Here is a 26,945-nt window from a genome sequence, read left to right as displayed (position 1 = left end):
TATATATATACATACATATATGCAATTCTTACTTTTGCCTTGCAAAATTAGTGACAGATGTTTTTACATAAATAATACTGAGAATATTAATAGTAAGCATTTATTTAAAACTGATGTCAGGCACTTTATATTTCTTCTCTCATTCAAGCCCAACAATCTCCATTATATAAAGAAAAACTAGTTAGATAACTGGTTTAAGATCAGAGAGCTAAAAAATAACAGCCCCAAACTTCTAAGTTCAATCTTTTCACTGCTGTTCTCAGTCTACAATTTTTCACTTTCTCTTCAGTTTTCATGTAATTGTTTAGTAGCGTTTTCTGAAAACTGCCAGAGGTTGCACTATGACTTGCCAAAATTCGCTTTGCCTTTCACAAACTAAGCTTTAGCAATCAGTCCTAGGCCAGCTTCTTTAAAATGGGCCTGTTAGAGGCTGACCCAGCTCTTGATGGCTACAGGAGGCACTTCTCAGCAAAGATCCATGACAAGCTAAGTAGGAAGGGGAGAGGTGGGTGCTTTGTGAACTGGAGCCTTGAAGTAAAGAAAAGAGAAGGGAGAACCATGGGAGTTGGCTGCAGCCCCGGTCATGTGGTCTGCTCCCCAGGTTGGCGCAACCATTCCAGTGATTGTGAAATGGGCTTCCTTCTCAGGCCCTATTTTTCCAAGGTCAAAGATTATTTCACATGACTGTTGAGAAGTCCTTTCTAAAAGGGTCTAACCAAAGGAAACTTTAGAGTTACAGTGTCCAATGTGGTAGCTACCAGCCACAAGTAGCTACTAAACATTTGAAATGTGGCTAGTCCCAACTGAGATGTGCTGTAAATGTGAAATATACACTGTATCTCAAAGACATAGAACCAAAAATTGTAAAATAAATGCATTAATAATCCATATTGATTATACCTTGAAATAATACTTCTAATGTATTGGGCTAAATAAAATATATTAGCATTAATTTCTCCTGCTGTTTTCTAGTTTTCAAAGCATAGCTACTAGAAAACAGAATTGCATACGTGGCTCCCATTTATGACTTTCATTAAACTTATACTAGACAGCTTCACTTAGAGTACAGAAATGCTACTTTTGATGCCCCGCCACTTCACTTGTGTGTCCCTCCTCCATATTACAAATGTTCCCGTTACTATCATGCTGTGCTCTGCTCTCCCTCCCCACTCCTGAAACTCACATCCACATCTTTCCTCATCCTTCTAGACCTATACTTTTCCTAGTTCACAATGTCCACTAGTTATTAAGAAAAGTAATTCAATTAAAAGGATTACCACACTTATTCAACCTGTATGCTGTGCAAATAATCTGAGAAGCTGGATTATATGAAGAAAAACATGGCATCAGGATTGGAGGAAGACTCATTAACAACCTCAATATGCAGATGATACACTGAAAGTAAAGAGGACTTAAAATATTTACTGATGAAGATCAAAGAGCACAGCCTTCACTATGGATTGCATTTCAATGTAAAGAAAACAAAAATACTCACCACTAGACCAATAAACAACATTCTTATCAACGGAGGAAAAAAAATTGAAGTTGTCAAGGATTTCATTCTTCTTGGATCAACTATCAACACTCACAGAAGCAGCAGTCAAGAAATCAAACGACGTACTACTGCATTAGGCAAATCTGCTGCACAAGACCTTTTTAAAGTGTTGAAGAGCAAAGATCTCAGCTTGAAGACTAAGGTGTGCCTGACCTAAGCCATGTTATTTTCAATAACCTCATATGCATGTGAAAGCTGGACAGTGAATAAGGAAGACCATAGAAAAATTGATGCTTTTGAGTTATGGTGTTCGAGGAGAATATTGGAAGTGCCATGGGCTGCCAAAAGAACTAACAGATCTGTGTTGGAAGAAGTGCAGCCAGATGTTGGAGGCCAGGATGGCCAAACTTCATCTTTCATACTTCAGACATATTGTCAGGAGGGACCAGTCGTTGGAGAAGGATATCATGTTTGGTAGAGTGGAGGGTGAGAGGAAAAGAGGAAGACCCCCAGCAGTGAGATGAACTGACAAAGTGGCAGCATCAATGGGCTCAAGCATTGCAAGGATAGTAAGGTTGGCCCAAGATTGTGCAGTGTTTCCTTCTGCTGTATATAAGGTTGCTGTGAGTAGTTACCAACTTGATGGCACCTAATAACAATAACAATAGATGGATATGGAAAAATGAATACCCCTATTCACTCCCTAAAGAATATACTGACTATAGAAATTGGAAAGTAGTTCATTCAAATGCATCTGGGATGATAGGTGGATTTCATACTATGTCAGGAGACATTTGGGGAACAAACTGACTTCTTAGCTATGAGTGTAGAGTTATCAGTTCCTTAATTTCCCAGTGGCTGCTGGGATCTTAGACACTTTACAGACATCTTTTTGTTGTTAAGTGCAGTCAAGTCTTCGAACTCAAAGTGACTCTGTATAAGGTTTCCAAGAAGCAGCTGGTGAATTTTAACTGCTGACTTCGCTGTTAAAACCAACCTTTCTGTCCGGAGCATATCCTACATCACCACTCCATGCATGTTTCATCAAAACATACCTTTCTCTACCCCAAGATGATTTAGGAAATTTCTCATAGTCCTGGAAACTCCAGGCTGTTGTGTATAGGTAAGTTTCTCCCTCTGTGAATTTTGCACTTGTGGGAATGCAATACTTCAAGAGCTGCTCTGAGCACTGGAATGGGTTCAAAGGAGTTGAGCTCTTAGCATGGGTGATCCCCAGCTGTTCAAGCCATTTACTAAGCCTTCTTCATGAATATTCAGATTTGTTCTGCAATGTTTACTTATGAGGCTTCAAGAAAAGATACCGTTCTGGCAGGGGACATGTAATCAGTTGATGAGATCTGATGTATTATCTGGTCCCCTGACATGCTGATTAAAAAGTTAAAAGGCTCAGAAAGATTTTTGTTGTTGTTAAGTGCCTTCCAGTGGATTGTGACCCATAGCGACCCTGTATAGGGTTTGCGAGGAGCAGCTGGTGAGCTTGAACCACAGACCTTGCAGTTCAAAGGCTTCTCAATCTGGCACATTAACCCACAGTGCCACACCAGGACTCTTAACCACATACAAAATTTCACTTACAGTTGCTTCTCTCTCCCAGATTATTTCAGTTGTTTATTATATTGCCTTTGAGTTAAAAAGAATTGCTTCTTTGAAAAAGGAGCAATTATGATATTGAGCACAGATCTATCTTTTTACATAGAACTTCCACCTGATTTAAAATAAGCTTTATCATCATCAATCGTAGTTTATGATCAGTCTTAGAAAAAGGTGATATTCCTTCAATCTATTTATACTAAATTGCTTTTAAAAACATATAGGAACTTTGGTGATAAGTATTATGAAAGCACATTTATAGGTCTTCACTATGTAAAAAAAAAAGTCACTGAAGTGGTTCAAATATCACTTATATAAGCAATCAATTATTTCAATGGATGAAGTAACTGAATATGATATTATACTTGTTTTCTCCAAATTCTGTTTGCTGCTTAGTACAATAAATATCAAAAATATAACTATATATTTCATATATAATCACCCTTGGAAATCTGTAACAAGCCTCTAGATTCAGCATAACAATTTACTTTTATATGGATATATATGAAATTTAAAATCACAAACCCACCACACTCCAAACAAAGTGTGAGCTTGTCATAGTTGTAATAACTATGGGTCCTGAATCAAATCAATTTCATAGACCTAGGTGCCCTCGAATAGCCTGCACAGGCTGATTAGTAAAATATGATTACATATGTCAGCCCCCTTGAGACAGGATTATTACCCTTCACTCATGAAGGTCAGATCCAAACCCTCAGATTTTAAGATAAAATAAAAGTTAGATCTCTAAACAGCTGTGGGTTTGAGCTGTCTCACATGATCATGCTCCTTTTTTGATGATAGCAAATCAAAGAAAGGAGAAGGATGCTTCATCTTAGCCCCTGGTAAGGAAGAATGGCTGCTTCTGCCGTCTGCCGTGGGTCTTAGGTTGTTCTGCACACCACGGGCTTTATTGGAGATAAATAAAATCCTTATTGGAGTTTATTGCTGTATCAGCACACTAGAGAACATTAAAATATATTGCTTTTTGTACTGACCATCAGTGTGGAGGCAGTTTGGGAAGGAATTTAAAAGTATAAGAAGCCAGTCTTTATTTATGGATAATGGATAGTATCTTTTCTGTAAATCAAGTTCTTACAACAGAACAGACTTTTTATGACCAAAGTTGAAGTAACTGGGATTGCATGAGCTGAGAATTTCCAGCAATCAAAATTCCTCTACGCATAGTATGACTGACTAAACACATTGCATACAAATTTTTTATAACACTTTTGATTTGAGCATTTCTATAAACAAAATTATTTAGACAAACATTCAATCCAGTGTGGAGTTTCATGAACAAGTCTTGCATCTTTCTGAGCTGGAAAGGTAATGTAGCTCACTGGTTAAGAGCAAAACTCTGGCATCAGATGGTATGGGTTTTACTTCTGACTTAATTTCTTGCTAACTACGTGATTTTAGACAAGGCAAGCTATTTCACCTCATTATGTCTCAGATTTTATTCTACTTGGATTAAGAGACAACATCCATGGATGTAGCAATAAAGAAATTAAATGTGCTGCAATGGACAAAAGACCTCTTTAAAGTTTTTAAAAAATAAAGGTGTCGAATACCCATACTTGCAGATAATACCCACTTATCCTGGCTTCAGTGACTCAACCAGAAGTAAAAATAAGAGGGAGGAAAAAAAAAAAAAAAAGTATTCCCATACAATTTGATGAACTTGACCTACACCTATGGAAGCAGTAGCTCAAAAGAGGGAACAAGTCCTTACAGCAAGAATCATTCCCACCCCTCCACACACAGAGTAGACAGGGATGGGCAACTTGGATATTGGCTACCCAAAATGGGGGCCGGGGGACTACAAAGGCAAGAAGTGACTGGCTTACAAGCTTTCAAGAGGGAACCTAGATCCAGAGGGCCTGGAGGAAGGTAGAATCTCCAGTGAGTAGCATTCAATCTGACTAGGCAGGGCTGATGCAATGAAATGTAGACAGGGCTGTTGTGATACAATAGTGAATAATTGTTATCAGGGCTGATTGTGAGGGTTGGAAATGTAAAGGTAGACGTTTTATAGCAAGGAGGGGAGTGATTAACTTTTCAGTCTAGGAGCGGAGGTCTCTAGGACCATCAAGGGAGAAGAGCAGAGAGTGGGACCCTACCCAGAGAAGCAGTGATGCCTGAAATGGAGCCAGAGATGATGACGTGGAGCGATGGAGCAGCTGGAGACTTTAGAACCAGAGAGGGAGAGCGACTGTGTGCTGAAGACCTGGGGGACAGGGGGAAGGATTACATGGAGGGAATTGTAACCATGGCAATGAGATGATATATGATAGAATGAATGTAAAACTAATGTTCTCCCATGTAAACTATCACACAATTCACAATAAAACATTTAATAAAAAAGAAAACAAACAAACAAACAAACAAAAGACTCATGTGGTACAATAGTGAATAATTGCTATCAGGACTAATTGTGAATGTTGCAAATGTAAAGGTAGACATTTTGTAACAAAAGGAGGGGAGTGGTTGATTTTGCAGTCCAGGAGCAGAGGTCCCTGGGACCATCAAAGGAGAAAAGCTGAGCATAAACCGTATCCAGAGAGAGCCAGAGATGGAGGCAGAGATGATGACGATGACGTGGAGAGATGGAGCAGCTGAGGACTCTGGACTCAGGAAGGGAGAGGGGCTGTGTGCTGGTTGTTTGATGATGCATGGAGGGAATTGTAATCATGGCAATGAAATGAAATATGATAGAATGAATGTAAAACTAATGTTCCCCCATGTAAACTATCATATAATTCACAATAAAAACTTAAAACAACAACTAAAAAATAAAGGTGTCAGTTTGATGACTAAGGTGCACCTACCTGGTTCGTGTCATGTTTTTTTCAATCACATGATATGTATAATGTTTCTCAGGTTAGGACTGTGGCTATGCCATTCAAAAGTTTATAAGGCAGTTTAATAGATCTAAAGATGGACACATGCATAGAAAAGGTAGACAATAAAAAAGGAAAACAGCAAGAATTGACTATATTTGACTATAGTGTTAGTGAAGGATATGGAATATACTGAAGAATGCCAAAATAACTTGTAAATCAATCTGAGAAAGAAATACAGCCAGAAAACTGCTTAGAATTGAGGTGTGAGATGTCGATTCGCTTACTTTGGGCATACTATCAGGTAGGACCATTCATTAGAAATGCACATCCTGGTTGGTAAAGTAGAGGGCCAGAGAACATGAGGGAAACCCTCAATAAGATGGACTGGCCCAACCGTCAGAACAATGGACTCAAATATATCAAAGATGGTGAGGACGGTGCAGGACTGAGCTTTAGTCTGTTACACATAGGCACCATACCAAGCGTTCTTTGTTTGGTAAATTTGAGTCAGCTCCAACTCATAGGGAGCTGATGCACACACTGCAGAACGCAACGCTGACCAGGTCCTGTGCCATTCTTACCATCACTGATAAGCTTGAGCCCACTGCTGCTGCCACTGTACCAATCCATCTCATTGGGGGGAGGGGGGGTCTTCCTCTTTTTCGCTGATCTTGCACTTTACCAAGCATTATACCCATCTCCAGGGACTGGTCCTGCCTGATAGCAATCCTCAAGTACAAGAGACAAAGTCTTGTTATCCTGGCTACTAAGGAGCATTCTGACTATACGCCGTCCAACACAGATTTGTTTGTCTTTTCATATGTAGCATAATAATAGTAACACCTACCTGCTTAGGTAGATGTAGATTAAAAATTAGAGTCCCTAGACAGTGCTGGCAAATACTAAAAGCATATTTAAGTATCAGCTGTTACTTTCATTTAATAAATATTTATTATATGCCATGCACTGCAAGGTTGGTTTGAACTGCAAGGGTGGCAGTTCAAGCTCACCAGTCATTCCTTGGAAACCCTATACAGGGTCACTAGAGTCAGAACCGACTCAACAAGCACTTAACAACAACAACATAGATCAAGCAGTCCTGGTATAGCACCATAGGATAAGTGCTTGACCTCAATGTTGATTTGCGACCAGCAGTTCAAGACCAGCAGTTCAAACTCACCAGTTGCTATGAGTAGGCACACACCAATTCCAAGGTTCTCAACAACAGCAATGATCAGATCAAAGGTATCCTGGTGTGGCACTGTAGGATAGGCACTTAATCATAAAGTCAGTTTAAATTGCAAGATTAGCAGTTCAAACTCATCAGCCCCTCGTTGGAAAACCTATATAGAGTTGCCATGGATTCCTGGTATGGATCAGCACTGGACTGCTAACCACAAGGTGTATGGGTCAAACCCACCAGTTGCTCCTTGGAAACCTCACACAGGGTCACTATGAGTCAGAACCAATTAGGTGGCACTTAACAACAACAATGAGTCAACAACAACAAAAGATCAAAGGAGCCCTGGTGGCACTGTGGGGTTAGCATTGGACTGTTAACTGTAAGGTCAGCAGTTCTAGCCCACTAGCCACTCCACAGGATAAAGATGAATTTGGCTGCTCCAGTAAAGATATACAGTGTTGGAATGAATACCTATTGAGGGGTTGTTGTAAGTCAGAACTGACTCAGTTGCAGTGGGTTTGGTTTGAATGTTATGATTTTTATGGTGGTGGTTTGTTATCGAGTCAGTTCTGACTTGTATTGATCATGTATAGGGTATCTGAGGCTTTAAATCTTATGGGAGCAGAAAGCCTTCTCTTTCTGCTATGGAACAGCTAGAAAATTCAAATTTCTGAATTTGTGGTTAGCATCCCAGCGCGTAATACACTATGTTGCAAGAGCTGTACTAAAAACTAATGTAACCTAAAAAATATTAACTATTCTGTACATCTAAAATTTCTTGTTTCTCTTTAGCAAAAAGAAGTATCTCTTTGTCATCAGTCCTTTATTCAATAAGCAAGCAAATTCACTGAGAAAACAATCAAACATAAACATAAATCTATGCTACTTTTTATTTCAGTAAAAATATCAACTTATTTTTAATGTAAAAATAGAAATCCAATTTTTTTAAAATCAAAGAAACAATTTCACATGTAATGTCATTTGGTGTTTGCTTTAGTCAGACCTTGAAGTTAAAAACCAGTTCTTTGGGTTCTAAGACTTGAACTTTACTTCAAAAATAAGTTATCACAAGTGAATGAAATTAGTCTAGGAGCAAAAAAGCAGTTTCCTTAATCATGCTTAGCTTTATAATAGCCCCAGAGGTTACCAACTTCCCAAAGGCAGCGGATCTAAAATTAGACCTACTCTCTAAGTAGGGGAAATGCAGGAAGCTTTTAAGCAGGAGACAGAGATAGGAGCCCGTGGCTTTCATTTCATAATGCCTGCAGTAGGTACTTCAGCAGTAGGGCGCCACAGCTCAGAAAAGAATGTTTCTCAGGTTAGGCTCTGTGGCTCTGCCAGTCAGAAGTTTATAAGGCAATTTAATAGATGTGAATGGTAATGACGGGAGATTGGGGAAGGGAAACAGGAGAAATGAGAAAAGGGAGAGGGAATTAGAGAGAAAAGCAGCTTAAAAAAAAACAGGTGTGAGTACACGTTAGATCAAGACACAGGGACCGTTTTAAGCAGAAAAATAATGTGGTTTTGACCACATAGAGTGACACACAAACCACTAGAATATTCCATTTTCCTATACTCTCATAGAGAATAGAAACACTAGGACTCAATATTTTTGGAAGGATCTCTGGTGGCACCATGGTTAAGGACATGGCTGCTAACCAAAATGCTGACAGTTCAAATCCACCAGCTGCTCCAAGGAAGAAAGGCATAGCAGTCGGTTTCTGTAAAGATTTATAGTCTTGGAAACTGTAGGATCGGTATTTGTGCCCATTCCAGAGAAAGGTGATCTCATAAAGATTTATAGTCTGGGAACCCTATACAGGGTTGGTGTAGAACCATGGGTTGATGCCCTGGACAGCAAAGTCGGTTTGAACCGCAAGGTTCAAAGCTCACCAGTCGATTCTTAGAAACCCTGTAACAGGGTCCCTGTGTGTCAGAACCAACTTGATGGCACTTAACAACAACAGTGGATCAGAATTGATTTGGTGGTAGTAGGTGTGGTTTTGACTTCATATGAATGTGAAAGCTGGACAACAAAGACGGAAGCCCTAAGAATTAATGCATTTGGATTATGATGTTGGCTAGCAATATTGAATAAATATGGATTGCCAGAAGAATGAACAAATCTTCCCTGGAAGAAGTGTAGCCGGAATGCTCTTTATAAGCAATAATGGCGAGACTTCATCTTATAAACGTTGGACATATTAACAGGAAGGACAAGCTGTAACAGAAATACCACAAGTGGATGACTTTAACAAATTTATCTCCTCACTTTGTTGTTGTTATTAAGTGCCATCAAATCGGTTCTGAGTCATACTGACCCTGTATAAGGTTTCCGGATGGGGAGCAGCTGGTGGGTTTTAGCCGCCGACATAGTGGTTATCAATCCAATGCTTATTTTATAGCACCACACCAGGATTACACAATCTAGGAAGCTAGAAATACAGCAAGTTGTCTTTCTCTGTCAGCTCCAGGGGACAGTCCTTGACTCTTCACCTTCTGATTCCTAATTCCTGTGAGACCTCCAGGTAACTTGCATCAGTCTTCCCCAATCTTGGTTTGCTAGCTTTTCTGTCAATCAACTTTATATTTCAAAACAGAGTGACTCCAGCAGAGACGATGACATGGAGAGACAGGGTGGCTGGGGACTCTAGACTCAAGGAGGGAGAGGGGCATTGTGCTGACAGCCCAGAGGTTGACATGCTGAGTCTACTCTTTGGTTGTTTGAATGGTTATATATTCCTGAGTACAATATTGTACATCCAAAAAATCAAAAACATAGAGGGATTAGAAGCAAATGCTGTTGAATGATGGATGATGCATGGAGGGGACTGTAATCATTGCAATGAAACGAAATATGATAGGATGAATGTAAAGCTGATGCTCTCCCATGTAAATTATCACTCAATTCAGAATAAAAACTTAAAAAAAAAAAAAAGGTTGACACCAGATACACCCTACATTAATCCTGTCACATTTTTTAACACAACAAAGACAACGCATTCAGATCACATTAGAAGGTCCTGAAGAGAGTGGGAGGAAATACAGAACAAAACTCAAAAATCAAAATAACTAGATGGCTTAATGGTCAGATATAGACTAATGGAACTCTGAAACTATGGCCCTTGATCACTCTTCAGGTCTGGAACTGAACTTATTCCCATAGCTCAATTTTCACTGAAGCAACAGATAGGTATATAGGGAAGACAACAACTCTAGTAAGGAGCTCTGGTAGCGTAGTGGTTATGAATCAGGCTGCTAACCTCAATGTCAGCAATGTCAGCAGTTTGAAACTACCAGCTGTTCCATGGGAGAAAGATGAGACTTTCTACTCCTGTAAAGATTTACAGCCTTGGAAACCTTGTACAGGGTCGCTATGAGTCGGAACCAACTCCACGGCATGTAACCACCACCACCACTAACAACTCTAGTGAGGTATGCACACCATAGACATCGAAAGGACAGCATTTACCTAAGGACTTAATTCAGAATGGTGGTGAATGAAGCAGGGACAGAAACAAGAACTACAGGGAGGAAGTGGGTAGGTGATGTTACAATGCAATTGAGATGAAGTGAAGTATATGGTTTGCTGAATGTAAAACTGATGATCTGTTCTGTCAACCTTCACTCAATTCACTATAAAAATAAAAATAAAAAGATAACACAATCACAAATGAGACTAGATCTGTAGTCATGACAATACATATTTTAGAGGACACAATTCAATCCATAGCCTACATCATGTTTGGTCAAGTCGAAGGCCAATGAAAAAGAGGAAAACATTCAAGGAGATGAACTGATACAGTGACTGTAAAAATGGGTTCCAAACAGCAATGATTTGTGAGGATGGAGCAGAACTAGGCAATGTTTCATTCTGTTGTACACAGGGTTCTTATGAGTTGGAACTGACTCGAGGGCTCCGAAAAACAAAACATATTAAGAAAGGAGAATAAGGCATATTTTTTCACTTTTTTTCACTAGGCCATTATATTTGCTAGTAGATGAAAGACAGAGAAATCAACTAATAGTGACAATTGAAGAGGGAGGAAGATATGTAGACAATGTCAAAGAGATGGATAGAGCACATAATAAAGTTAAGATAGAATCAATGCCAGGGATGGAGATAGAAACGATGACATGGACAGATGGAACAGCTGGGGACACTGGACTCAGGGAGGGAGAGGGGCTGTGTGCTGAGGGGCAGGGGGCGGGCCTGTGGGGGGGGGGCCCTTTGGTTATTTGATGATGCATGGAGGGGATTATAATCATTGCAATGAAACAAAATACAATAGGATGAATGTAAATAGGATGTTCGCCCTTGTAAACCCACATAATTCACTATAATAACTTAAAAAAAAAAAAAAAAAAGAAAGAATCAAGGACATAGTTTGTACTTTATAGTTGCACAGTCACATAAAAAAGATTGAAATAACAAACTCTTGAAATATTGAAATAGCAATCCCTGACTGAGTTCACGATCATGACTATAAAGCTTAAAGGAATTAGAAGATGCAGGATAATGTGCTGGACTGTAAGGTCAGTTTGAACTGCAAGGTTGGGGGTTCAAATCCACCAGTTGCTCTTCAGAAACCCTACACGGGGTTGCTATGGGTTGAAAGTGACTTGACAGCACTTAACAACAACAAAGTTAGAAGAGTAGACACCTTTCTCCACTCTTATCCAGCAGGCCATCAATTTTGTCATAGACTGTGCATTTCATAATTGAAAGACAAATGAATGGATGGGTGAATGAATTAATTAATTAATCGAAGGGTGACTGAATGACTGATAGCATTCACTGAACTGTACAGATAGAATGAAACATGACTAAGGGAAATAATATGTAATCCCCTCCTTCTGTTAAGACTCCAGGTGCTTTATCTGTAATCAACCAAAGCTTCAATTGCTTCATCTATGAAAAAAGGCTAAGATTATAGCCTACTACCCATGATATTTCTGTGAGAATTCAATGAGGCAACTTATATAAACTTAGTGCCTATTCAAAGTTAGCGCTCATTTTAATGATATGCTAGCATCCAACAGCTGCATCTCGGAAATCTATACAGGGTTGCTATGAGTTGGAACCAACTGGACAGCGCTTAACAACAACAACATACTGACACAATTAGAGCCTATCTTATAGCACAAGGTACTAAGGCCTGTTTTGGCCTTCATTTGGCTGTGCATAGACATCTAAAACTAAGAAATACATTATTTATGAAAATTAAAAATCATAAACTTTTAGTAATATTCATCTATATTTGTAGTTGGTGCCTTTGCAAGATATATTGAGCTGGCTACCAATAGGGAAAGAAAAAGAAAGCAAGAAAAGTAACTCTATTCATTTATAACTCTGGCATAGCTGTGTGGTCACTAAATAAATTCCATTTTAAGAGTTCCAGAATCATTAAATGATGATACATTTTGAGGGCACTAGGACACTACTTAATTGCATGACTCCAGCAAGTTATTAAACGAGACCCTTGAGGTTTGAAAACAATTAGTCATTTAATGAATTCCACACCAGCATATTTGAGGAAGCCCAAGTGGCTTGAATGAGTTAATGTACGGCCCTAAGTGCATGATTAAGGGAGCGTCATGGGCATTAAGTAAAATATCAAGGCACTGAGCAAAAGAAAAACTACTGGCAATGAACAGAGCCAACAGACATTCTCATCAATTAATTTAAAGAATTTACAAAAACAAAAAAGTACCACTTAAAAAAAATATCCTGTGGTCATTTCAGCATCATATACAAGTATTTTAATCATAAATTGGGAGAAAAATGAACATGAGCCACGAGATATTTCTAATTTAAAAAAAAAAAAAAGAGTGAAAATTTTGGCTCTATTATCATAAAAAAAAAAAAAAAATGGAGCTTTGTAGGAAAAACACTGCACTTCATGTTTGAAGTGCTCAAGTTCAAAGTGTTCAAGCCCACCAGAAGCACCATGGGAGAAAGATGAGGCTTCTGCTCCCGTAAGAATCTACAAGTTCGGAAACCCTACAAGTTGGAACCACCTCCACAACACATAACAGGAAGAATAAAGAAACCTTGCCCAGCTTTCAAACATACACATTCAAAAGGTTGTTTTTAATCCTATTTTTTCCTTGGATGATGCAAATGGTTAAGGCACTTGACTACTAACCAAAAGGTTGGTGATTCACATCCAACTGGAGGTTCCTTGGAAGTTCTGGGGAGTTACTTCTAAAGTATCATAACTATTGAAACCCATATGGACGCTCCTGGAAAGAGTGGGAGAAAAATATGGAATGAAACATAAAACCATAACAAAGATCAGGATAAGAACTTGCATGCTCACTGCAAGGTCAGCATTGAAGCCCACCAGCGCTCCTAGGAAACCCTATACAGGAACCGACTCAAAGACACCTAGCAACAACAACTGTTCTCAGAGACTGGAGAAGCTCCTGACACAATGGCCTTAGCTAACCTTCATGGCTCGATTTTCAGCCAAACAATGTCATTGTGAAGTGCTGCCCAAGCACTTCGGACTCATAGTGACCTTGTACAGGGATTCTGAGGAGCACTTGGTGGGTTTGAATTGCCACAGTTCAAAGTCCAGTGCTGATTCTACAGCACCACACCAAAGTCCCAAACAAACAAACAACAGACATGTCTATGGGATCCCACACAATGGTACTGAACACCAACAAAACAAAGAAAGAAAACAATAACACTAGGGAGGTACTACATATTAGAACAGTCAACCAATTGAGATCAAAGACAGCATACACCCAAAGACAAAGTTAAGAAGGGTTAGGAAAGAAGGAAGACTGGAAACAGGAAACAAAGGGAGGTAGCACATGTCTAATTCAATACATCCAGTTCCAATGTACCCAGTTACAGGTAAGTCATTCACATTCATTTAAAAAATATATATTGTATTTTAAAGATCATCAAATACTTTGCTTATTGTTGTTATGTGCTGTGGAGTCTATTCCAACTCATAGCGACCCTGTACAGGATTTCTGAGGCTGTAAATCTTTACAGGAGCAGAAAGCCTCATGTTTGTCCTGCGGAACAGCTGGTGGTTTTGAACTGCTGACCGTGAGATTAGCAGCCCGATTCGTAACCACTACGCTACCAGAGCTCCTTTAGATACTTTGTTAGAGAGATCAACAAACAGAAGAAATTGGACTTGGCCTAAAAAATAAAATCTCTGTAGTATGCAAAACCTAGATACATTTGCATAATTTTGCAATAATTTTACTGCTTCCAAAATTCTCACGGAGTAAAGTGCATATCATCTTTGGTCAATGAATTCAATAAATGTATACTAAGCAATACTCTCTTATTTTCTTTGCAAAACTAATAAAGCAGATTGCTAGGTTATTTTTAAAGTTCAAATGAAATACAGACATGAAAGAAATGCTTCTCAAAAAGCAAGTGCTTTGGTTACAGAAAATTCATAATAATTTCTCACACGTGAACACCAGCAGCATCCGTTAACTGTCCGAAGCAGGTGACACCATCTGTTCCATCGCAGGCCTGTTACAACAAACTACAATGAAGCAAACATGGAATGTGGGCTGTGTGAAAGTAAGTCAAATCTTGTTTTCTTCCTTCTTTGCTCTCGCTTAGTGCCACTGCCATCTTTAACCCTTTCATGTCCCAAGGGACATCTGTTGTTGTTGTTAAGTATCCTGGAGTCAGTTCCGACTCATAGTGACCCTGTACAGGGTTTCCGAGGCTGTAAATCTTTACCGGAGCAGAAAGTCTCATCTTTCTCTCACAGAATAGCTGGTAGTTTCAAACTGCTGACCTTGTGGCTCGCAGCCCCTTTCGTAACCACTATGCTACCAGAGCTACTCATCAAGAGTAGGACATGCATAACTGTTTAAAATGGGAGAAATGGGTGTGTGATGCAAAATGACTGCTTTTACCGGGTGATGCATCCTGGAGGTGTGATTTTGCAAAACTTTTGTGCCTTCTGGCTTTTTCAAATGAGCCACTAAGCCATGCAAGTGTATGTCCCGGTTCCTTTGCATTGTTTGAAAATTGATTTTCTTGCAATGATTCCATGTTTGTGGGAATACTTCATTTTCAAGTGTCCTATAAAAAAGCCATCTGAACTGCAAGGCCAGTGGTTCAAGCTCAGCAGCTTCTCCTCGGAAACCCTATACAGGGTTGGAATTGACTCCACAGCAAATCATAACAGCAACAACATATTGTATGTGTCAATCAAGGGCTCTAGTGAACCTGTACAGGATTTCCAAGGAGTAGTTGTTGGATTTGAACCACCAAACTTGTGGTTTGCAGTCCACTGCTTATCCTATGGTGCCACACCAGGAGTCCACTAGTAGTCCTAGCCAGAGCAGTAAGTAAGATATATTCTTCCCTTTTTATTAAAGAGGGATCAAACCATATTTTCCTCATATGCTTGACTTATTTCAGTTAACATTATGCCCTCCAGGTCCACCCATGTGATAATATGTTCTATGAACTCATCATTGTTCATTATGGGTGCATAATGTTCCATGGTATGCATGTATTACACTTTGTTCATCTATTCATTGGTTGATGAACACTGAAGTTTTTTCCATTTGGTTGCTATTTGGTGTAAAGCAGTAATGAATGTAAGTGTACACATTTCTGTTTGTATCATTTTCGATCTCTCTGGTATCTATCCAGTACTGGCATGGTGCTGAAGCAGCACTGGACCACAAGGTCATTTGAATAACAAGGTTGACTATTCAAATTTATCAGCTGTTCCTCAGAAACCCTGGAATTGTATTTCCCAGAACCTTGTTACAATCGTTCAAGTTACTTCATTATTGATCAGAGTTCTATGATTCAAGAATCCATCAAGAGTAAAGACTACTACTCACTTAACTAGATGCTGTTGTTATTGTTAAGTGCTGCAAGCAATTGGCAAAACTCAAACCAAACCTACTTCCAATGAGTCAATTCCAAATCACAGTGACTGCAAATCTTTATGGGAGTAGATGGCCTCATCTTTCTCCTGCAGTGCAGCTGGTGGGTTTGAACTGTCAACTTTATGGTTAGCAACCCAACATCTAATCCAATATTAACTTCAATTGAAGCATATCAAACTTAAATACATAAACTTGAATAAAAGCACAAGTCAAAACCTTGACAAAACGGAGCTGGAACAGCATAATAGTGTTAAGAAGCAACTGAGCTATTAAATTAAGCATTCTTTTAGTCCAATCATAAGAATAACAGGAATGTAAGGAATGTAGCTCTTTAAATCTGGGCTCTTATAGTAATTATATACATACATACATACATAAATCCGGAGTCCTGGTGTGGTGCTGTGGGCTAATGTGTCAGACTGCAAAGTCATTTGAACTGCAAGGTCGGCAGTTCAAGCTCACCAGCTGCTCCTTGGAAACCCTATACAGGGTTGCTATGGGTCATAATCAACTCGATGGCACTTCACAACAACATATAAAACTCCGTAAAATATGATGGCACAACTCAAAATTGTTAATAAGTTGCGATGCCTTTCACAATATTGGCAGTATTAATAACCGATAAACATAAAAAATTGTATATGCTGCTGTATCTGTATATGTTCTGTAACCTTGTTCATTGTTATCAATAGGGTAACAGACCTTTAAAACTTGTATGATCATTGCTGCCTTTTTAAACAATTTAGCATAGCCTTGTAAGGTTGCATAAGCAGGATATTAAAACAAGTTTTTGGAAAGTATAAAAATAGTGTAAAATTGGTTATGTGGCACCAAGTACTTGATTCCAAGGAGTACATTTAGTAGGTATTTCATTGACTTGTATGCTGTCTCATTGTTACGGTTTAAACTTTTTGTAATTAGCCTCAATTTTAGTAAGTGACTCACAAGGTAAAGAAGACAGTGGGGCAAAACTCTATTTCCACAACAAATGGACATCTTACCCATAAAGTTCAGAGGCAAGAGAGATGGTAGGTGTCTGGAATATTGGAAAAAAACAACTCATTTGAAGACTTAGACAGGTTGAAGACTTATTTGAGCACATTCGAATTTAAAGTGATTCTTGTGGGGGGAAAAACAGTTTCCTGTTCTTGGTTTCATAAGATTTGTTGTGAGAACTGAAATTAAATAATTAATAGGAAAGTATCTGACAAGCTTCTAATAATTAAAAATGTACAAAGCTATTTTTATATCTCTTCTTTGCTGATTCCTATGGCATTTTGAATGGATCTTTAAAAAGTAGACATTTTAAAGAAGAACAACATTCCAAGGATACAAGCAGCATGATAAAATAAAGAGGCATTAAAGTACAAATTGTGTATTATTTGACTGGATTTGTCTAGATAGAGGAAAAGTGGAGAGGAATAGTGAAGAGTACAAGCCAGCTAGATAAAGCTGAAAGGCAGATAAATCATGAAAAGTCTTGGATTTCTTATTTGGTAGAAAACTTCAGGAATAAAACCTCTGCTTAACACATTGTCTGTGATATTGTTACTTCGTTGTTAAGTGCCACTGAGTAGGTTCTGATTGTATAGGGCTTGCAAGGAGCAGCTGGTGGGTTTGAACTGCTGACCTTGTGGTTCGCAGTTCAGTGCTGATTCTACAGCACCACACCAGGAGTCCATTGTTACTTAAAATATATTTATTTTAAGGGTATATAATAAAGAATATGTTTCTTACTGATTTCACATAGAAAATATATTTTTTTAAAAAATTGTAATGGATACTAAATAAATCCACCAGTTACTCTGTGGAAGAAAGATGAGGCTTTCTGCTCCCATAAAGATTTACAGCCCCCAGAAACCTATACAGGATCACTATGAGTTGTAATTTACTTGATAGAAGTGGGTTTTGGACTCTGTATTGGGTTTCTAAGACTACTGTTGTTAAATGCCATTGAGTTGGTTCTGACTCATAGAGACCCTGTGTATACTTTCCAAGGAGCAGCTGGTAGGTTTGAACTTCTGACTTTGTGGTTCACAGTCCAGGGCTGATCCTACAGCGCCACAACATTATATGTGAACAGAAAGCCTCATCTTTCTCCCACATAGCAGAGCTGGTGGGTTTGAACTGCAGACCTATTAGCTGTCCAGTGCTCATCCTATACTGCCACAAGGGCTCATATAGTCCAAAAATAGTCACATATTTTTAAAGTACTGACAATATATTTTTTCCTAATGATTTGAAATCATGCTTAAACAGTTTATGTTTTTACAGTTAAAATCCAAAGAGTTATCTCATGTTGTGGTGCCTTATTTTGAATGGCTTTGCTATTCCAAAATAGCTCCAGTCCACATGACTCAAAGCAACATTTTTGTTTCTCCATAAGGATTTTAATTTTTCATTGTACAACAACAAAAAGAGAAAGCCCATAGATAAGCAGTTTCTATGAGCAGTTCAGAATGGGCAAGAGCACCAGAGTCAGAGACAATGAAACTCAAAAGCTGGGTCAGCCACAATTTTGCATTATCTATGCCCCTGAATTATCCAAAATAACTTCCTTTATTTCCTTTCTATTTCAACCTATCCTACACAGCACAGCTAAATGAATCCTTCTAAAATGTGCTTTTATTGTATTTTTCTGATCATATGTGTTCCATGCATTCCCATTGCCAGAGTCCTCAGACTGAAACAGACCTTTCACAACATGAGACCATGAAGTTGTTCTTTTCCTCAGAGCCCACAACATCTGAACTACGGTTTAGCCAATCTGAACTACTTTCTTTGATGTCAGATAAATCTCACACTTTTCCAAAAATATGACTTTGTTAATATTCTGGTTTCCCCCTAAAAAGGACACAAACTGCAGACTTATTGCCCTGATAGAATTTGCTTCACAGGTAATATGATTTTTGCTCAGACACTCCCAAGAGGTTAGAAGTTCAAATCCACCCAGCACTGGTTCAAAAGAAATCCTCTGGAGGATTAAGTCAGTGAAAGGTCTATGAAGAGCAGTTCTACTCTGAAACACATGGAGTTGCTATGAATTGAAAGAGACTCAAAAGTAACAGGCTTGCATTTGTTTGTTCCTTCTTTTAAAAAAGTTGTTTCATATTTCCACTGATCCCCATCTCTGCTGGGATCCAGATATCCTTCATGGGTGATCTCATTTGGAGTCTAGATTCTTTAACTCCTCCAATCAGATGCATTCGCTCCTTCCTTTGCATTAGAGAGAGCACACTACAGCTTTCGAAGTGGCAACTTACTTGGTATCCCATTGCTGATCTCTTTCTCCTCCTCACTGGCATCCATGCACCAATGAGACTGCTCAGCCCTAAATATCTTTTGGAAGGTAGATATAGCACAATAGTTACAAAGACTCATAAATTAATTATACTGCCTTGAAGGAAAAAAGACTACCCTTTACTCACAGCTGAGTGTGTCCTATAGTGCTTTTAAATAGCATGGTCCCTCAGCTAATTTCTTCATACCAGCTGCTTTCTGAACACTTAGCAAACTAACCATACATAACGCTAAAAGAGCAAGATGGATAAAGAAAAGTTTCAAACAGTAATATGTTTCATATGGACACCAATAGATGGCTACATTTGTTCAAATGTATGCATCTGGCAACATGTAATAAATACTTAAATTTCAAGATATAAATAACAAAATGACTCGGCATATATAGTCACAAATGTTGTTAAGTTGGTTCTGACTCATATCGACCTCATGTAGGATTTCCTAGGAGTGGCTGATGAGTTTGAACCACAGACCTTGCAGTTAGCAGTCCCGTGCTTATCCTACAGCGCCACACAGGTCTAACCACATAGTGATATAAAACTCACCAGTTGCCTACATTTATACCAAACTGCATCCAAATCATTCTAGATGGATAATAATTTTCCAGGCACTCAATGAGCCTTAGCTAAGAGTATCCTATAAGCCCAGTACTGTGATAGACACACAATATTTTATAGATGGCAATATGGAATAGGCATTGGGTTGCTAATTTCAAGGTTAGCAGTTCAAAACCACCAGCTGAGCTAGAAATACGAGACTATACACTTCTGTAAAGATTTACAATCATGGAAATCATATGTAAGATGCAGCTGACTCAATGGCAATTTGTTTGCTTTTGGTTTTTTAACCTGAGCCTACAGGGAGCCCTGGCACCACAATGGTTAAGGGCTAGATTACTACCTGAAAGGTTGGCAGTGTAAGCCCAGAAGTGGTTCTGCATGTGAAAGATGAGGCAATCTATTTCTCTAAGATTGTTGTTGTTGTTGTTAGGTGCCATCCACTCAGCACTGACTCATAGTGACCCAATGCACAATAGAATGAAACGCTGCAACGTCTCATGACAATCTCACAATAGTTGCTAAACCTGAACCCACTGTAGCCACCACTGTGCTAATCCATCTCATTGGGGTCTTCCTCTTTTTCTCTGACCCGCCACTTTGCCAAACCTGATATCCTTCTCCAGGGATTGGTCTCTCCTAATAGATATCCAAAATATGAGAGACAAAGCATGGTCATCCATGATTCCAAGGATCATTCTAGCTGTACTTCTTCCAACACAGATTGGTTTGTTTTTTTGACAGTTCATGGTACTTTTAATAATCTGCTCCAACACCATAACACAAATGCATCACTTAATTTTGCTCATGAAGAACCTGTTCATAGACCAAAAGGCGTTGGTTCGAACAGAACAAGGAAACATCGAATGGTTTAAAATTAGGAAAGGATTGGTCCAGGGTTGTATTCTCTCACCATACTTTTTCAATCTGTATGCTGAGCAAATAATCTGAGACGCTGGATTGTATGAAGAAAAACATGGTATCAGGAAGACTTATTGACAACCTGTGATATGCAGATGATACAACCTTGCTTGCTGAAAGTGAAGAAGACTTAAATATTTACTGATGAAATTCAAAGACCATAGAGCCTTTGGTGTGGGTTGCATCTCAATGTAAAGGAAACAACAATCGTCACTACTGGACCAATAAACAACATCCATATAAATGGAAAACATATGGAAGTTGACAAAGACTTCATTTTACTCAGATCAACCATCAATACTTATGCAAGCAGCTGTCAAGAAATGAAATGGCATATTGCAATTGGAAAATCTGCTGCACAAGACCTCTTTAAAGCATTGACGAGCATAGATGGCAGTTTGGAGGACTAAGGTGCACCTGATCCAAATCATGGTATTACAATAACCTCATATGCATGTGAAAGTCTCTAATACTAAAGCTGTGGAGATTCTATGAGACAGCTCTACTCATAAGTCACTGTGAGTCAGAAATGACTTGACAACAACAGGCTTTTGGTTTTGTTTGGTTTTTTAACGAGTCTAAATGTTTCAGCTCGGATCAAGGTTAGACTATGAATTTTATTCTAACTCATATTTTGAAAAGTTTTAATTCTCATAACTTTGATTAGCTGCTTTTGCATTTTAGACCCCTAAGTGATGGGATGTTACTTTTACTTATTGTTGTTGTTGTTGTTAAGTGCTGTCAGTCATTTCCAACTCATAGCAACCCCGTATAGGGTTTCCAAGGAGTAACTGTTGAGTGTGAAACACACCGTTGTGGTTCAAACCAAATTTAAGGTCTAGTGTTTATCCTACAGTGCCACAACATTATTACAGGTGCTTAATCCCAAGATTCTGAAATGACTGAGGAATAGGCAGAGGCAGAGAGAGCTCACTTATTTTAAAGATGAGACAACATGCTTAGGCAGTCGCACTGATAAAAACGAAAAATTAGGGTTACACAGAAAGATAAAAAGTAAATATTTTATTCACTTGTATATGGGAAGCCTTCTGTCTGTCCCCATTTCCCAAACTGTGACTCAAGTGTGTTGTCAAATTTAAAAACGTCTAATGAGAGCCATTTCAAAATTAATACAGCACACAGAAAAGGCCAGAGTTCATTTTATATATCCTCTGTAAAATGTGGACGGTGACAGGGTAATCTGCCTGAAAAATAATAGCAGGAGAAAAAAAAGCACAAAATAATTTGCTTTGGCAATAAAAACAAATTGAGCTGTGAAAATTATATCATGCAATTATAAATCAGAAACAGTGCAAACCATGTTAGCTTCAATTAACTACTAGGAGTAAAGACAGTTCATTGACATATTAAATTATCCAAATGCCAATGAACACATTATACATTAAAGGAGTTTGCCTAGAACTGAACAAAGATTATACAAAGATTTTCCCTGGGAATTTTATCATTGCTAGCTCAAGTATTCTACTTGAATTTGATTGAGAAGATTTATTTACTTGTATAATGTGCAATTCTCAATGTTTCTGAAATGCACATGCTTTTTCAAAGGAACTATTCTTGTTTAATCTATGAGATGTAAAAGAACATTTATAAAGCTAAATATTTCAAGATTTTTAAAAATGTACTCAATTTAAGATACAAACATTTAATTTTCACAGATGTTTTCAAATGTTAGTGCAAACGTTTCTTGTAATGATTGCAAAATAATTTGTCAAAGTTAATAAAATTCTCATTTTACCACAAGTAGAAATGATCTCTTAAACTGTATTCTCAAATCCTTCCCTCTCTGTTTGTTTTTTTAAACTTCTTGTTCCTTCATCAGTCTCCCAGGACTATATTTTAAGTAAGATTTGAACACAAGAAATGGGGAAGGAAAAAGTAGGTTTGAACTAACAATCACCACCACTAACTATGCTCTAAATTTGTAGAATTCAGAAAAAAATGCTCTGGGCAAATGCTGCTAAGATTTTCTTCTTAACTAAGTCAAAAGATTTTTAAAAAAGAAAAATTGAAAAGTAAATTTGCATTGAGTGAATTTCATATAGCAAGAAAATCAACATGCTGAGCTTTCTCTCAATTAAAATGTTCTGTATTTCAAATGTCATTTAACTAGAGAGAAATGACAAAATCCTTCATTGCACTTATTCTTAGACTAACTCAAATTGTCTTTTATCTTTAAAAGAAGCTACACAATCGAAGCAAACAGAAATTTTGCTGTTGATGCTCTCAGGACATTAGATTCTATTTCCATCTCTATTGGAAAACACAAATTCATTGTTGCTGTTGTTGTTAAGTGCCATTGAGTTGGTTCTGACTCACAATGACCCTGTATAGAGTTTCCAAGGAGTGGCTGGTGAATATGAACCACCACCTTTGGATTCAAACCAACCTTGCAGTCCAGTGCATTGTCCTGCAGTACCACAGCGCAGTGGTGGTGGTGGTGGGAACCAACTCATAGGGACCCTGTACAGGGTTTCTGAGGCTGTAAATCTTTATGGGAGCAGAAAGCCTCATCTTTCTCCCTCGGAACAGCTGGTAGTTTCAAACTGCCATCCCTAGGGCTCTAACACAGTAAGAACTCCAAATCCTAAATGCACTCAACTGAACTTTACGGGAAGATTCATGGAGCGAATCAGTTTCCATTCAACACTTTATATACATTTTGCTTCATGACATAGAATGCAAACTCTCATCCCAGTTTTTCCCGTTTTCTATTCCTCCTTCTTTTCCAACTTTCTCTGACTTGTGAATTCTGTTCTTGGGCAATCTTCCAGAATTCTGAATTTTGTCCTTTTTTAAATCTCCAATAGTTTATTGTTCTAAGGGCACATACCTCCCTACTGTCATTGTTCATCTTATGGACTTGTCTATTGTTTGGCTGGAAACTGTGCCGTGGGGGAGGGAGGAGGAGGAGTGAAGTCAGTTTCGAGACTGAAGAGTGACTATGAATCATATTCTCTGGGGTTCCAACATTCTCTAAATGACCATTTGCTGCCTTTTCTTATAAAGCTCAAGTGGTTGATTGTTCTAAGGAGTATTTGCTTCCCTAGTGTTAGTGTTCACCTTGTAGACCTGAATTTATTGTTTGACCAGAAATTGTGTCATGAGGATGAGATCACTTCCAGACCAGAATGGTGACTAACAAGTGTCTTGGGATTCCATCATTCTCTCGATGACCAGTAAACTTGGTCTTTTCATGATTTTGAGTTTTGTTCCACATATTTCTCCCATTCTATTCAGGACTTTCTATTGTTATGCTGTTCAGAGAAGTTGGTCATGGTAGCTGGGCCCCATTAAGTTCTTCTGGTCTCAAGATCATTGAGTCTGAGGTTCCATTAATCTTTTGGACTAATTTTTCCATGCCTCTTTAATCTTCTACACTCTGCTTTGATCAGACCTGGACAAACCAACAGTTGCACCTTAGATGGTCACTTGTTTGTTTTTTATTTGTTAAGTGTCATTGAGTCATAGCGACCCTATAGACTCATAGCGACCCTAGAGAGGGTTTGCAAGAAGCAGCTGGTAGGTTTGAACTGCTGACCTTATAGTTCACAGTCCAGTGCTTATCCTACAGTACACACCAGGAGTTTAAAAAAACACTAGAAAATCAAAATAACACATAATCAAAATAACACATAATTAAAATAACACATTTTTTTTTTCTTTCTATGCCACTTTCCATATTGAATCCCAAAAAAGCAAAAATGTACTTGTTATACAATATGGAATACCAAGGAAGTACTTTGACTTTATGATTGCATTTTTGTAATTCAACCTGAAATATTTTATTAAAATAAAAAGGATTGGCTAGAAGGATGATACTATTAGGTATTGCTGTTGTTGTTAAGTGCCATGGAATTGCTTCTGACTCATAGTGACCCTGTACAGGGTTTCCGAGGCTTTAAATCTTTATGGGAGCAGAAAGCCTCATCTTTCTCCCATGGAACGTCTGGTAGTTTCGAACTGCCATCCTTGAGGTTAGCAGCCTGATTCGTAACCACTACGTTACCAGAGCTCCTTGCTATTAGGTATTAGAGGAGGTGTTTGTCTGTTTTGAAAAAAGTGTAGCCAGAGTGCTCCTTGGAGGCCAAGATGGCCAAACTGCGTCTCTCATACTTTGGACATCTTGTCAGGAGGGACCAGTCACTGGAGAAGCATATCATGTTTGGTAAGGTGGAGGGTCGGAGAAAAAGAGGAAGACCCTCCAACAAGATGAACTGGCCAAGTGGCAGCATTGATGGACTCAAGCATGGCAACAGTAGTGAGGTTGGCCCAGGACCGGGCAGTGTTTCGTTCTGCTGTGCATAAGGTCACTATGAGTCAGTATCAACTCAAGGGCACCTAACAACAACAAACCCCATGAAGCGATTTCCTCCAAAACATTCCTAACTGTTGTTCTCCGGATCTTAAGAAATTAAAATTCTTTAGCTTGGCACCAAAGCTTTCAAGAACTGGTGTCAATTACCATTCCCAATCTTGCCTCTGATGAATGCCCTAACTTCATTTATACTGTAGCCAGTCTACTCCCAGTTCCTCTAGATAAGGAATGAGGATTTCTGGCTTTGTAATCCTTTCCTTGGAATGCTTTCTGCCTCCAAAGTTATCAGCTAACATCACTTTTATCTTTCAAAGCCCACTTCAAATATTATTTCTTTCAAAAACCTTGTCTAACCTCTCAGATAATCCTTAAAAAAAAGATCCCTTTTCTGCATCTTATTCTGTTATTGTTGTTTAGCACTTTTTTTTTTTTTTTTTTAAACCGGTTATCTATATTGCACCTTGTATTATAAATGTTTGCATGTTTTATTTATCCCACTTTTAGACTTATGATTCTTTGAGGGTAAGGCTTTATTTCTGTAATCTTTACATGTTACAAAGTCCTTTACACAAACCAGGTTCAAATAGACAATGATGGTCTGCAGAGATTGTGGAAATGAATAGTAAAAAGAAAATGGTTGTTATGCTCCTGCTGAAATCAGTTCAAGAAAAGAAAACAAGTTTCCAATGGTTATCAAGTAGATTCAAACTCATGGTGACCTTGTGATTTTCAGAGTAGAGCTGTACTTCATAGGGTTTTCAATCATGAATTTGAAGGAATTGGCTACCTAGTCACCTCTGTTGGTGTTGTGATGTGCCGTGGAGTCGGTTCTGACTCACAGTGACCCTGTACAGGGTTTCCGAGGCTGTAAATCTTTATGGGAGCAGAAAGCCTCATCTTTCTCCCGCGGAACAGCTAGCAGTTTTGAACCATTGACCTTGTGGCTCGCAGCCTGATTCGTAACCACTACGCTACCAGAGCTCCTTTAGTCACCTCTAGATAGGCTCAAATCATCAACTTTTCAGTTAATAGCAAATTGCGTTAACTGTTTGTACCACCAAGGTGTTGAACTCAGTAAGATTTCTTATATTTCTGAAAATAAGTTACTTCGTCAATACTAACCTGAAAAAGGAGATTCAGTGGTTTAAAAGAAACTTGCTCCATCTTTGCCTGTTATGAATTATTTCTCTACAAATTATCTTTCAACATACTTTCATCTTAAATGTTCTGCATGCTTTCCACTTTATGCCATATTCCTTTCACTCTACCAAGCATTCATTCTTAAACCCATATGTAGCACTTCACTTGGCTACTGATGGCATTGGCAGGAATTAGCAAACATAATCAACTACAAACCTAAGTATTGCTGAACTCTGCTAACCAATTGTTTATTGGATTAAGCTTATCTTCTGTTGCAGACCATGTAAGACTGGTTAGAGGTTCGAGGCCCTATAGGCCCGAGTGTAACAGATCTAGCCACTTGGCAGTCAATAACAATTTGTTTTTCATCTTAATATTCAGTTACATGTATTAATTTAATACACGGAGCCCTTGATAATCCACAGATAAATGTGATATTTTCCTAAAGCAGAGACTAAAGGTTGCAAGGTCAAGCCTTTCTCCAAAGGATTAACTAAAAATATCTTAGCTACTTCTCGGTTCTTTGTTCTATGGACAAAAAACCCATCCTCCATAATCTTTTTCCAGGTGCAGCCCATTCACCTGGGCATCTCGAGTCCTCCTGCAGACCTGGCTCAGGAAGCTGAAACAGCGGGACTCCGCCCAAGCTTTTGTCCTT

At 38.5% G+C, this 26,945-nt stretch overlaps 1 protein-coding gene across 2 annotated transcripts in view; it reads right to left on the bottom strand.

Moving 5' to 3' along the window:
- PLXDC2 (plexin domain containing 2) overlaps positions 1-26,945 on the bottom strand; it is a 613,486-nt gene that overhangs the window by 525,614 nt on the left and 60,927 nt on the right. The window lies entirely within an intron of this gene.

The sequence above is a fragment of the Chrysochloris asiatica genome, unplaced genomic scaffold (assembly GCF_000296735.1).
Source record: "Chrysochloris asiatica unplaced genomic scaffold, ChrAsi1.0 scaffold00137, whole genome shotgun sequence".
In the NCBI taxonomy this organism is placed as follows: domain Eukaryota; kingdom Metazoa; phylum Chordata; class Mammalia; order Afrosoricida; family Chrysochloridae; genus Chrysochloris; species Chrysochloris asiatica.
Note: the sequence above shows the minus strand (reverse complement) of the source record. Positions and strands in the feature narration are given on the sequence as shown.